This window comes from Ictidomys tridecemlineatus, chromosome 5 (genome assembly GCF_052094955.1).
Source record: "Ictidomys tridecemlineatus isolate mIctTri1 chromosome 5, mIctTri1.hap1, whole genome shotgun sequence".
NCBI lineage: Eukaryota > Metazoa > Chordata > Mammalia > Rodentia > Sciuridae > Ictidomys > Ictidomys tridecemlineatus.
In genome coordinates this window covers 196066104-196080492 of record NC_135481.1, presented here as the reverse complement: position 1 = coordinate 196080492, position 14389 = coordinate 196066104, and the positions used below count along the sequence as shown (strand labels likewise).

The window sequence follows — 14389 nt, the reverse complement described above, 5'->3', positions numbered from 1 at the left end:
TTGGCTTTGAACTCACAATCCTCCTGACTCAGATTCTCGAGCCGCTGGGATTACAGGTGTGCACCATCGTGCCCAGCATGCCCAGCTCTTTTTATTACTTTTATGTTTTTTGAGACAGGGTCTTGCCAAATTGCCTGAGCTGGCCTTGAACTTTTGATCCTCTTGCCTTAGTGTCCTGAGTAGTTGGGATTATAGGTGTACACTACCATGTCCAGTGTGTCTGGCATATTTCACTGAACATAATGTCCTTCCTTCTAAGAAAAGAGCATTTTGCTAGGGATCAGCAAATCTGAGCTACAGCCCTACTCTGGAGAATTTTTTTTTAATATTTATTTTTTAGTTGTAGTTGGACACGATACCTTTATTTATTTTTAAGTGGTGCTGAGAATCGAACCCAGGTGCTCGCACATGTTAGGTGAGCGCTGTACCACTGAGCCACAACCCCAGCCCTACTCTGGAGAATTTAATCAAGATGCTTATTTTCTCTGAATCTACATGTCCTTCTTGATAAACAGATATTCTGCTTGTGTTGACTATACTGATTCAAGGAGAAAATCAACCACAAGAAAAACTTACTAGTTTGGATTCATAGAGGTTAAGCTAACATATACCAGTAAAAAATTCTGAATTACAAAAATTATAAAGTGTGGGTTTAATTAAAACAGGCAAAATTTAAACTGAACTGTACAAGTAGAGAACTTAGTATTCCTAATAAATTAAGCTGTTGAAAAGGTCAGCTTATATTTAGAACACTAAATGCTTCATTGGCTCACCCATTGCCAAATGCCTACTATGTGTTACACCTGTACTAGGCCTTAGATATGTGGAAATGATGAGGCTCGAGATCCTAATTAAAAGAGCTCACTTTAATAAAGGGGAGAGGCACACACACACACACATATATATATATATTTACAATATAAAGTATGATTATTGTAGAGATTAGAAGAACTAGGTGCAGGACAAAAATTAGACTGAGAAGTATGTGTATGTGTGTGTGTACGCGCGCGCAGGGGGGTGATGGAGAAGGTGAAGACCTAAAAGAAACATTTAAATTGGGACATGAGTAGTTTACCAGAAAGAAGAAATTTGTTTCAGAACATGCAAAGGTAAGAGAAACATAGTAGGTTTAAAACTACAGGAAATTCAGTTTGGGGAATATGGGGATAGGAGGAAGAAAAAGATGAATGACAAAGGAAGCTACAGTTAGACTAGTCTAGACTGTAAAGCACTTTGCTATGGAAAAGGAAGAAATTGGTGGTGAGAGGACCTGTTAGGAAGCCATGAATAAATTAGAGTCTCAGTGAAGCCAAATTAATGAAGCTTTATTATATGCATATCATCCTAAAAAGGAGGAGGGGGGGGTTGAACCTAAGATATTCAACGTATTCCCCATTATAGTAATGTTCTTTTTTTTTATTAAATAGTTTTCATTGTAGATGGATACATAAACATATATATATATGGTTGATGGACTTTTGTTTTATTTATTTATTTATATGTGGTGCTGAGAATAGAACCCAGTGCTTCACACATCCCAGGCAAGCGCTCTACCACTGCGCCACAATCCCAGCCCCACTTATTTATTTTTATGTGGTACTGAGGATTGAACCCAGTGCCTCACACATACTAGGCAAATGAACTACACCACTGAGTCACAACCTCAGCCCTATAGTAATGTTCTTAAAAGAACACTGATGTCAACACTGAAAGAAACAGGTGGGAGAAAAATTTAAAAGATCATGATTCCCTTTAATAAAGGGGTGTAAAATGGATTGATGGACAGGAGTCAGTAATTAATATTCACCAATCTACTAATTCAATTCATTGCTCAGGAACAGACAATAAATCATTATTCTTCGTTTTCTTAACATCTTTTTCTTCAAAAAAAAAAAAAGGTTGTAGTAAGAAACACAAAAAATTTTATGTTTTTTCCTTTTTGGTGTAGTGCTCAGGACTACATGCTAGGCAAGCTCTTTACCACAGAGCTATAGCACCAGCTTAACTGTTTTTTGTTGTTGCTGCTTTTTGTTTTTAATATTTTTAGTTGTAGATGGACACAATATTTTTATTTATTTATTTTTATGTGGTGTTGAGAATTGAACCCAGGGCCTCATTCTACCACTGAGCCACAACCCCAGCCCTCCAGCTTAACTGTTTTTAAGTGTACTGTTTAATATTTATGTGTTTACATTACTGTGCCAGAAGAGTGTCACGTTTTTTTATCATGTAAAACTGAAACTCTATATATTAAACTTTCCATTTCTCTCTTTATATAGAATTATTTTTTTCCATACATCACTTTCTTTAATGAAGATATGTCAGCACCATCTGAAAAGAGAAGTAAAAATTAGGCCCTGTCTCAAACTTATAGAATCTGAGTACCGAGCCCAGAAATCTGTATTTTAACATATTTCTCAGGTGACGCTTGGCAGGTATTTGGGGACTACTACTCTAATTTATTTATTTCTTTAGCTTTCACAACATAACATACTTAGGCTCTCCATTTAGAAATATCCTTAAGCCTGTATTCAAGGGGAAATAACCCATAAATGTAACCTATTTACAAAGAAAATGTCATGACAATGGCTAAAATCTATAAAAATATAATCACTGAAAACAGTATAAAAAGCACAATCACAATGCTACCTCCAAAGGAAACTGAATCATCACCAAGTTTCCAAAGTGCTGAAGTTACTATGATGCAATTATATGGCTACTGGCCCCTTCCACAGGAGGAGTGTGCAAGTGTGCAATCCACCACTTTTAATTCTGTCTAAAAAAAGTATCCCAAACAGTTAAGCTTTTCTTCTTCCAATTACCTAGTTTAAAAAGGCAGGAAATATACTTGCTACTGACATTGTCACTTTTCAATAGCATGTTATTTACTTCTTTGGCTAATGAAGGGCAAACTGCCAACTAAAGTTCTCGAAATTCTGCAAACCAGAGTTGTCAATATGGTTTTCCTCCTGGGGGCCAGAAGCTTTGATTCTTCTTTGAGGCATTTTGTTTTCATACCTAAATGTAACTCTTGGCAAAAAGGGAAAAAAAGGCCATACGTATAATTTCACATCTGCACCATTAAACATAAAGTGTTTGAAAAAAATTTAAAGTTGATAAGCATACCACAGGGTTTTGGTAGATACACTTTCTTTGTTCTGAAAAAGGTGAAACCACTCTAATACTATGAAGGGAAGGAATTAAAACATTTAAAGCTTCACAGATATTCTAAATATTCTATTATCTGTAGTTTAAACTACACACTTGATCTTATCCAAAAGGCCAAGAAGTCATCTAGTTCAAACTATGAAGCCAAAAACATTTTATGGTCAAGCTCTTAAAGCAAACCTAACCATAAACCACAGTTGTCAATGCCAATTAGTAATCTGGGATATTATCAGATTAGTCCTAGAATCTGTTTTAACCTCCTTTTTCCAGTGAAAACTTGGTTTTTTAAAAAAGTACTATATTGGGGATTCTCCAACTGCAAGATACATAAATCTTCTTCCAGGGTGGGTTTTGAAAGATGGATTCCTGGGGCCCTACCTCCAGTCAGTTAGGAGTTGGGGAGAAGGAACTACATCCAAGAATCTGTCTCCAACATGTTGTTCTGGTGACTCTGAGGCAGTTTTCTGGAATCAGATTTTTTTCCTTGGGGTTGGGGGTGAGGGTGCTGGGGATTGAACCCAGGCCCTCATGCATGCTAAGCAAGAGCTCTATCAAAGTATGTCCTCAGCCCAGGGATCAGATTTTGATGTTGTCTTTTAATTTTTTTATTTAGTCATTGATAAACCTTTGTTTACTTATTTTTATGTGGTGCTGAGAACTGAACCCAGTGCCTTATACATGCTAGTTAAGCGCTCTACCACTGAGTCACAACCCCAGTCCAATAAATCTTATAAAGTTTCCCAAAGCTTGCATTTATAGTTCCAATAGTTTTAAAATTTTATTAAAATACTGTTTTCCTAATTTTTTCTTTGGATACCAAAATTAATTTTAGAAGAAAGATTAAAAATAAACATATCATCTGAAATACATGTTATTACTTTCTTATCCAATTATATAATGAAGTATACTCAAAGTCAAAATACTTATAGTTCAAAGTTCTCAATATTTTGTCCACTAACTGCAGGATCAGCCTAATCTTTAGTATTTTAATCACCATAGAGCCAAACCAGGCTCTAAAGCTAAAGATTGTAAAATCCACTAAAGCTAAAGATGTAATACCTTGCAACATAAGCTGAGCTGATTCTTGTTTGCAGTTTCCTAGTCCTTTTATATAAGTCAACAGTGTTCTTAACATGAAATAAGGGGAAATGAGTTCAGTCCTATGGGTCTGGAGAAGTTCTGATTCTTACAAGGGAAATTATTTCAACATTAAAGTAACTGGTTCAGATGACCTATATTAGTGCTTAAATTTTAGTGATAGAATGAAGAATGAAAATGACCATCTGATCCCTATAAATATTCAGATCTGGTGGTAATAAAACTACCATTTAAAAAGCAGCAGGCATGCTGTATTATATATTAAGTTGTCAGTATACTCCATATTTCCTTAATGTGTTCTGCTTCAGACAGAAGCCTTATCCTGATCCATTCATTAATAAACATAAGTTAAAAGGGTATTGCCCTTTTAACCCCTTGACCGGTTAACTCTGCTTAAGCAGAATAGTCTAAAAAATGTGCATGGTGTTCACTAGACTAATCATTTGGCATAAAAAATTTGACACTGAACTTTATAAGTATTTATCTTGAAGACTCACGGCAATCATTAGTAAACTTCAAGCTACAAAGAGGCAACAAGCACAATATAAAGTAGTCAGTTGTGGGGAACACTATGACCTCAAGATGTTTGTGGGAGGATTGTGAGAAAGGCATGATGAAACCATCCCCTCTTGGACATCTACATGGCACATGCTTAGCACACAACAGCCTCTGACAAGTTCTGGAATACCTTAACATTTCCCAAATTGCTTGACTAGGAAATCTTTTATCTTCAACAACAGTGTTTTCAGTTTTTTTTTTTTTTTTGGTGGGGGGGATTGCACCCAGGGGGCTTTATCACTGAGTTATACCCCAGTCCCTTTTATTTTTTAAGACAGGGTCTTGCTGAGTTATCAGGCTGGCCACGAACTTTTGATCCTCCTGCATTAGCCTCCCAAGTATTTAGGATTACAGGAATGAGCTAGCTCCACCATTCTGCTAAATATGTGATCTTGGGTAAAATAATATGTTTGAGCTATTCTTTCCTTACATGCAAAATAAATAAATAAATAAATAAATAATAACACCAGTCTGTCTATCTCACAAAATGATTGGCAGGGGCAAATGAACTGATACTTGCCATATGCACTGCTAGATATATGTTACCATTACTACTAAGAGTAGCAGTGAGTTTAGAAAAAGAGGTTATATGCTTCAGATGGGGAGTAAAGAAACAAAAGAACAGCATAAACTGAGGGGAATAAAAAGTTAAATATATTTCCTCCAAAGGTTTTCCTTTTTTTTTTCTTTTATAAGGTTTTCCATTCTTAAAAGCACAACTAAATTCCAATAATCCTCATAGTAGTAACAAGGTTACAAAGGCACTGCCATCTGCAGGCCACACACATGGAATGCTTGCAATGGTTATTTAAAATGAAGTTTCAAACCATCAAACCTTTTCTCATGAGACTTCAAAACCTTTCCAAAAGATGTGTATTTTTAGCTTGAGTACATAGTTGAAGTTACATGTGCTGAAGTTCTGAAACTGACTCCCTGGCAATATTAAATTCTCCTTTCTTTTCTACACAGAACTGATGCCTAGAAATTTGAACATGATCAGCCCTTATGTTGAACTCTACATTGTGATCATACCAAGGAAACTCCTAAAGAATATGGATTTTTTTTTTAAACAGAACTCGAGTGGGTGGGGGGACTTGAATGGCCCAAGCTGACTTTTCTTTTCCTTTGAATTAATTAAGTAGATGTGCCCTCACTTAAAAATACAGAGCTTAGGAACAGACTATTAACTTATAATATCTGTCAATGCCTCTTTTACATACGTGTTGATCACAGGCATGCAACACTGAGCAGTCTGCAACCAGAAAAACTCCTTCCACTGTGCCTTGGCAATATGGTTCCTCTAGCACGTTTTACAAGGAAAAAAACAGTGTTTGTTTTAGATTAAGAGAATACGCCAGAAATATTTTAAGAAATATCTGGAGGGTGACAGATGAACAAAAAGAAAGGCAAACAAACAAAAACCTGAATGAAGGAAGAAACTGAGATTAACAAATAAGAGCCAACTGATCTCCAATCTCCACAGTGCAAAGCTTGCATTTTACTGATTCCAAAAAGTTGACATAAAGTTAGTTTTCACACTCTGACTCATACAGAAAACATTAAATCCAGAGTTGTCAAAACCCAAGAAAGCTCCATCAGCGTTTGCAGAAACATCTTTTTATGAATTGTCAGGTGACTACCACATCACAATGCTGTAAGAAAACGGAGGAGGCACATCGAATGCATTCGAGCAGACAGTTCTTGCAGTTCCTTGTAAGAACAGAGAACAGTTGACACCGAGAGGTCCCAGGGATTTCATGGGACCTGTCATGTGCACAGAATGAAAGCCCGAAGGACGACAATGAACCCCGTGCTCCTAGGGCAGCGTTTCCCAAAGCGTGGAACGCAGAATAACTTCGGAGGAACAAGGACGCACTCTTTATTTTAATAGACAGGTATTTATTTTTTTATGAGCATTAGGAAAATAACTGGCTGTCCATTATACGGTTTGGGATTGAAATTTCCGCCTTAAACAAAATATACTCAAGGTTGGGGGGGGTCAGTTTAAAGGAAAAAAATTAACATTCGGTACACGGTACGGATGGCACACGCGGACATAAAGGCGCAGGGCGGACTCCAGCTGGGGGCTCCGCGCCACGAGGGGCCCCTGCCGCCCTGGGGAGCGGGAGGAGCCCGCGTCAGGACCCTGGAAAGCCAGCAGCCGCGGTCGCTCTTCTCCGGGACTCTGGGCCCAGGGTCCAGGGCTACCAAAGGGGCAGATTGTCATACGACAGGGAGACGCCTGGAGGATGCAGCCAGGGGCCGCCCGGCAGCGGCGACGCGGGACAGCGCTCCGAACGCCGTGAGCGCCGCACGCCCGGGAGAACGCCCGCCGGGCCGCGCCGCCTCGGCCCGGGTTCGAAGCCCGGCTGCGCCGCCGACCGCGGAGAGCCCGCAGGCGAGCGCGCGCCTTCGCCGATTCGACAAGGGGGCGCGGGGCATGCGGCCCCATCCCGAGAGAAGCTGGGGCGCTAAGCGACGGTTCGCGACACACAGGCGGCTGCGGCTCCTAGCCGCCGACCACAGCCCACCGCCGGCCAGCCCGCCCGGCCTGGGCCTGACGGGAGCCGGAGGCGGCCGCGCCCCACACCGGGCATGCGCAGCCCCGCGCGCTCCCGAAGAGGAGAGGCCGCGGCCGCGCGTCAAGCGGGCCCTCCCGCCGCAACCTCCCCTCAACCGCCTGCCCCTCAGCTCTAAGCCTAGGCGGATGGCTACCGCTTCCCGGCACTCACCGCTACCAGTGCGGTGGGCTCCCGGCCGTTCCTTCGCCTCAGGCCCGCCGCTGCCCCCTCCGCCTCAGCCCACCTGCCCGCCGTAGGACAAAGGCGCCACCAACCGACCGGCGCGGGCACGAGGCAATGGCGGCCGGGGCGGAGAGTGGAGATGGGGGCAGAGGGCGCGCACGCAGCGGCGGGTGCGGCGGTGTCGCAAGAGCGCGCGGGTTTACGGCAGGGCTGAGTTGGAGCGTCGATCTCCCTGGCAACGAAGGCGGGGAAGGGGCTCCGGGGCGGCAGTTGAGGACTGAGGGGTTGCCTAGCAACGGCGTCCCCGGTTGAGGATGGGCCCCAGGCCTGCTCATCCCTTCAAGGACTTGAGTCAAGCCTTTTTGTCTGTCTCCAGAGTGCTCACCTTCCTCCTTTACTGTAGAAATGGAACATTAGAATCCCCAAATACTTTGGTTTAGTTTTGCGTAAAGCTAAAATCAAAACCCAGCCCCCTCCCCCCAGTACCTATAGCTGGTGTTGGAGAAAGTACATTTAGTCCTGCACCCTCCCGAGGGCAAGGAACAAAGGAGCGGGGAGGCAGGGGAAATGTTTTATTTAAATTTACATTTACATAGGTTGTGTGCACTATTAGTTTCACTGACAGGAGGCAAAAGGCTTCCGGAGATATAGTCACAGGTTCTTCTTGAGTTATTTATTTCTTCCTGGAATATTCATTCAATGTCAAAAACAGTCGACCGTGAAGCAGGTAAAATGTTGCATTTTTTCATTTATTGTATGGAGTGTATTTGTCACAGGGAATGAAATTTGCTGACACAATTTTAAACGCACTCTATTAATCACAGCCATGTTACACGAATCAGAAAGACCCTATAGTGTCTAGTCTTCCTTGATCTTAGTAAAAATGGTGGGGTGGAATTTTAAACACTATGAGAAGCCGGTTTCTTTGACACCTGTTCCTACATTCACCCACTCTTGAATGTGTGTGCATATGTGGCCCTGAGACCTGTTGTATACCTACTTGCTAGGCTCTGTCCTAAGCAAATGCAGGCTCATTTCTGCCCTTTTAGAGAATACAGTCTAGTGGAAAGGTAGGATTTAGGGGGAAAAAAATCACGAGTGTGTAATAACAAACTGAGATATGTGCTATTGTTATGCTCGAATTTGGGACCCCCAAAGACCACCAGAGACCCAGGATTGATGTAAGTAGCAAAGAGGTGTTTATTGCGAGCTAGCTCGGTCCTCCTCGCACACACACAGCAACTGGTGACGCTGAGAGGCCCGAGCCCAGGGTTTGCAGCATTTTTATACATTTTTTGGAGAGGGCAGGGCTTCACATACATCATAGCCTCTTTTAGCAAATCATCACACACCGAGGGAAAATCATAAAACAACTCTAAAACATGATTAGCACATTCACTGGCAGAACAAGTTGGGTAGGGGTGATTGGTCAGTACAAAAGGGGTATTCATTTGAACTGATTGGTTTAAGCCAAGAGGGGTGTACATGCTGAATGGGTTTCCCAACTTGTTATCAACCACCATAAACTACTGCGAGGATCATCTGGAATCCCAGGTATTTTCCTGACTCATGCTAATTGGTGGCTACTAGGGGGCTGCTATGGATCCCCACCTAGCCTGACTGAGTCTGATCTCTCCTGTTATTTGTAGATAAACAACTTAGCAGGGTGGGAATGTGCCTAGGAGTGCTCTGTAGGTTTTTCCAAGGACAAAGGCCATGTCCCTTCCTTGGACAGGCTTTGCTCTGAGGTAGAGGCTGATTTTTCACTATGGTGGAGAGAAATGGGGCTTCTCAGAGGGTATAACTGGAACCACAGTGAACTCCTGATTTATAAGATAAATATCCAATAGTGGGATTGCTGAATCATGTGGCATTTCTATTAGCTTCTTTAGGAATATCTACACTGTTTCCCATAATAGTTGTGCTAAGTTGTATTCCCACCAACGGTGTATGAGGGTTCCCCCTTTTCTGTGATTTTAGGGATAAAGACACAAAGTATGACAACTAATAGATACCCTCCAAATGTTCATACTTAATTCTATATAATGTAGGTCTTAAAATATGAAGAATTTAAAAAGGATAATGCTAATTAGATTATTAAGTTAAGGGAGCATGTTGTGGGTTTGGGGGGTTATATGGCATTTTTTAAATCTTGCACTTGAGTGTGGACTTAGCCAAAGTACATACTCACTGATAATTTAGCAAGCACTGAAGGAGTGCTTACAAGGTGCTTGGTTTTTTGGAGAATGGAGAATAAGATGGATGATGTTCTTGTCCTTCGGGAGCTCACAACCCTTTAGGGAATACAAGTGATAAACAAACCATAACAACCTAACGTATGATGAGTTTTTTGTGATAGAGGATCGATCAGTCATCTAAGGTGAAATGATATCTTGTTGTGGTTGATTTTTGGCCAGTATTTTTTCTAAAAACTTTTTTGACTGGGACCCTCTACAACATTATGTGTATAAATACATTTTGGGGTGGAAGGGAAAAGGAGGGGGCAGGGGATTAGCAAGGACGGTAGAATGTGATGGACAACATTATCCAAAATACATGTATGAAGACAGGAATTGGGTGTCAACATATTATATATACAGAGATATGAAAAATTGTGATATATATGTGTAATAAGAATTGTAATGCATTCCGCTGTTGTGTATTTAAAAAAATAAAATCAATTAAAAAATTTCTAGGTAAAGGGATTTATATCTCTTATATGCTATTCTCAAAGGGCTCACATGACATTCCATTCCTTCTTGCTGTCTGAGAGGTGGGGAGAGGCATGGAGAGCTGAGGAAGGGCTGCACAGTCCCCCAGCACTTGCCTGGGCTTCCTGGGGGCCTTCCCTAGCAAGTCGTGCAAACACATCTCCATTGCTCCAAATTTCCTGGATCAAGTCTCTTAGGAGAACTTACTGTTTCTGAAATCTCAGTGGAGCAGAATATAGGCTGGAAATCAGGGTCATCTGGGTTTGTTCCTCTGTCCACCACTTCCTGCTGGGCAAACTTGGGGTTGTTAACCCCTGGCACCTCACTTTCTTCCCAGGTAAAGTGGAGGCTAAAAATAAGAGATACCTCATTAGGTCAGCACGAAGTAGCATTTTTCATCCGGGGAATAGCTTAGAATCATGCCTGGTTTGTGATGTGGACGCCTCAGCTCACAGTTTTCATCCTCTCTGGGTTAATTTTATGAGATCATAGTTTGTGACTTTCTGTAGATTTGCTTGGACTGTTCTTATAGACGATTCCCAGAAAGCAAAGGCCCTTAGTTTTCATAGTCTGCACTGTCATAGATGGAATAAGTGCCGCTGGAAGCTGATCATTTGGTCCTGGTCCCCTGGCATACTGGCATAAAGGTAGAGGGGACTCTGTGATGGTGAGCCCCAACACAGCTCATGGCTCTGTGAAGCAAGATTCTATAAATAAAGTGGATCCAAATGGGATTCTTCCCACTTGGCAGGCTCTGCTGCACATTGTAAAGGGTGGCTCAAGGAACAGGAGAATGGCTACCGTTAGATAGCCCCCTTGGGCAGGGTCACCTGGTTAGGAGCAATGCTTTTGGTCACGACCACCCATGTCAGGATAGCTCTGTACAACTATGGTACAGAGTATGGTAGAATGATGGTCTCCCCAAAATGTCTATGTCCTAACCTTTGATACTTGTAAATATGTCACCTTGAGTGATAGCAAGAACTTTGCATATGATCCTTGATCTTGTCAAGGGGAGATGTCCCTACATTTTCCAGGTGGACCCAATGTGTTGCGAGGGAGGTGGGGGCTCAGAGACAGGGCATGAGGTGATACAGAAGCAGAGCAGGGAAGGAAGGAAGAGAGGGAGGAGAGCGAGAAAGGAGTGGGGAGGGAGGTGCAGAAAGGAGGAGCGGGAGGCTGCACAGTGCTGCGTAGCTTTCAACATGGAGATGGGCCACGAGCCAAGGAATTCTCTAGAAGCTGGGAAAAGCAAAAAACAGATTCTCCCTAACTCCCCCACCCCCAGAAGACCCAATTTTGACTTTTAACTTTCTTCTCTGCAGAAAACTTGATATATTTTTCCCTTTTCTAGTTTTAACATGGATGGCTTTCCCCCTTTTAATAAATATTTAAATTTATTTTAATATATAACGTCACAAGTAGGTGTAATTAGATTCCTTTTCTCCCCACGTGATCTCAGCTCTAAATAACACTCCCGAGTCATTTTTACATCTCTTCTTTGTCATATAACATTATTTTCTATAGGAGGATCAAATTCAGGGCGACCCACTGTTGCCATAACTTATCTGTCTCTTTTGAGGCAATAAACACTTTTTCACTTATTGTTACAGATTCAGTCATTCTGTTTCCAGAGCCATGTGGAATATACTTGTGAGGACATCTCAAGTGTGTTATCCTTAATAAGCACTCACTACTCAAAGGAACCGGTCCATCTGCCTAGTGCTCACCTGCATTGGAAATTCTCCAAAGACCCGTCTCCTAAGTTGTCTCTATGTCATGGGTTCATAAAGAGAATATAAGTATAATAATCATACAGAAAGTAAAACAGGTTAGCTGGCCACTGGCTCACCATTTCCAGGAGACTCTGATTTGGTGAGTCCAGAGTAGAACTTGAGAATCTATATTTTTAAAAAAAAAAAGTCTCCCAGGTTTGCAAACCACTGGGCTGAGTAATTAAATTTGCAGAGATAACGGTAAGCCATTTGTCATGAGTCACCAACTTTCAGGGTTCCTTATAAATAAGGCAAACGAAGAATGTGAAATCTCCCCTGTGAAGGTTACAGCGGAGGCTGGATCCCAAGGCTGGGTGTTCCCTATTAAAAACCCAACGGTGGAAAGCAGCCATCTGGGGGAACAGTATCTGGGAATCGGCAGTATTTTGGGAAGGGCTTGTCTGGGCAGTTGTCACTCAGAGTCAGACTGGCTTAAGGGACAGCAAGGGGCTGGAGCCACGGGAGGCTGGCTGGACGCCTCTTCCCGTGTCTCCACGTGGTCTTTCTGCAAAGGCCATGGGGCTTCCCAGCGGCCTCAGTGCGGTCGGCCACGCTGCCTACGTGGAACTCAGGGTTCTGAGAGTGGCTGCAAGAACCAGGCAGGAGCTGCAGTGCCTGGTGACGGAGCCTCGGGGTCACACAAGCCCGGCCAGATTCAAGGGCAAAGGACGGGGACCCTCTGTCTGTGAGGTCCTCTCTAAGGGCACCTGGGTCGGTATAGAGTTGTGGCTGTCTTGAGACACTTCTCCACAGGAGGTCACCCCTCACCCCCACCTTCAGTGCCCCAGATCCCTCCTCCCAGGCGACCGCCTGAGCCACTGTCACCTCCAGCTCAGAGGAGCACCTGGACTGCCTCCCAGCTGGGCTCCCTCTTCCTACTTTTCCTTTCCTCCTTCTACCTCTCTCCTAGGCTCCGAGATGTCTGACATCCCTCCCACTGTCCCCTGTTTGCCTTCCAGCTTACAGTAGCTACTGCCTCTTCCTCTTGTTTGTTTTGCTGGGGGCAGGGGTGCTGGGGGCTGAGCCCAGGAACACCCTACCACTGGGCCCCATCCTCAGCCACCCCCGCCCCCACTTTTTGTTTTTTTTAAATTTTGACTCAGGGTCTCCCTAAGTTGCGCAGGCTGGCCTGGAACTTGCAATCCTCCTGCCTCCGCTCTGAATTGTGGGATCACAGGTGATGCCCTGCACCCCGGGAGTCCACTGTTCCCCTCATTTCCAGGCTGGAGCCCCTCGGTTCTCTCAGGCTCCACGCTCAGCTCACCTGGTTTTCCTACCACAAGGCCTTCGTACCCTCATTCCCTCTGCTGAAAATATCTTCCAGCTTCTTTCCCCCCTTCCTCTATCCTCCCTTTTCTTTCAACTCTTTTAAGTTCTGTTCATCCTGAAAACTAGTTCAGATCTCACTTCCTGAAATGAGTCAGGAGGCATGGCAGCTAGGAGACCAGCTGTGGATCCAGGTTATCCCGCTCCATTTACTAACTGTGTGACCTTGGGCATTTGCCTAACCTCTCTGTGTCTCAGTTTCCTCCTTTGTAAAACAGGGATGGCAGTAGTGCCCACCTCAAAGGATTGTGCTGAATGTCGATGAATTAAGGTAGTAGACAGTAGAACCCTGTCTGCCACAGAGTGCTTAAGAAGGCTAGCAGCAGTATTTTGTCAACCTCTTGTACCCTTTAATTGGACTCTCGTCCAACCAGAGGCCATGTAATGGTACACGAGGTATTTTTCCGCGCGTTACCTCCTAATCTGCGACTTTGGACACCACTGAGGATAGAGGGGTGCTAAAATAAAGCAGAAGCCTGTAACCTGGGGCTCATGAACTTGGATGGAAAACCTGTGTCTTAATTGAGGTTAAGCATTTCTATTATAAATGTAGGTAACAAACTACAGCAAGATTAGCAGGGCCTGCTGCCTTGCCCCCCAAAGAAACCACAGATCTTTCTGTTTCATATCACATTACAGTCGCTGCAGGTATCTCAAATTTCCATTTGTATCCGTCATTACTTTGACAACAGGGGAACTTTAGACTTACCACTAGATTCTATTATTTAGTTCATTAATAAAGAAGCACATACAGTGCTACATTACATATTTTCTTAATTGTTTGATGAATGCATTTCAATATAGTTGGTTTTCTTTGTAATATTTTATGATATGACAAATATTTTTCTGATAAGTGTCCACAGAAACCTCTAGACAGGCCAAATGTAGTGTTGCACACCTGTGATTCCAGCTACTTGGGAGGCTGAGGCAGGAGGATCACAAGTTAGAGACCAGAATGAGCAACTTAGGGAGACCTTGTCTCAAAATAAAAAGGAGTGGGGACATAACT

General features: G+C 43.0%; 1 protein-coding gene across 2 annotated transcripts in view; it reads right to left on the bottom strand.

The window, feature by feature from the left end:
* The window catches only part of Ncoa5 (nuclear receptor coactivator 5), a 32508-nt gene extending 24812 nt beyond the window's left edge, over positions 1–7696 (bottom strand). For both annotated transcript variants that reach the window (XM_005325242.5, XM_021726359.3), the window contains exon 1: positions 7557–7696. The gene's annotated coding sequence lies outside the window, so the exon portion shown is untranslated. The remainder of the gene's footprint in view (positions 1–7556) is intronic.
* Positions 7697–14389: the final 6693 nt, after the last annotated feature.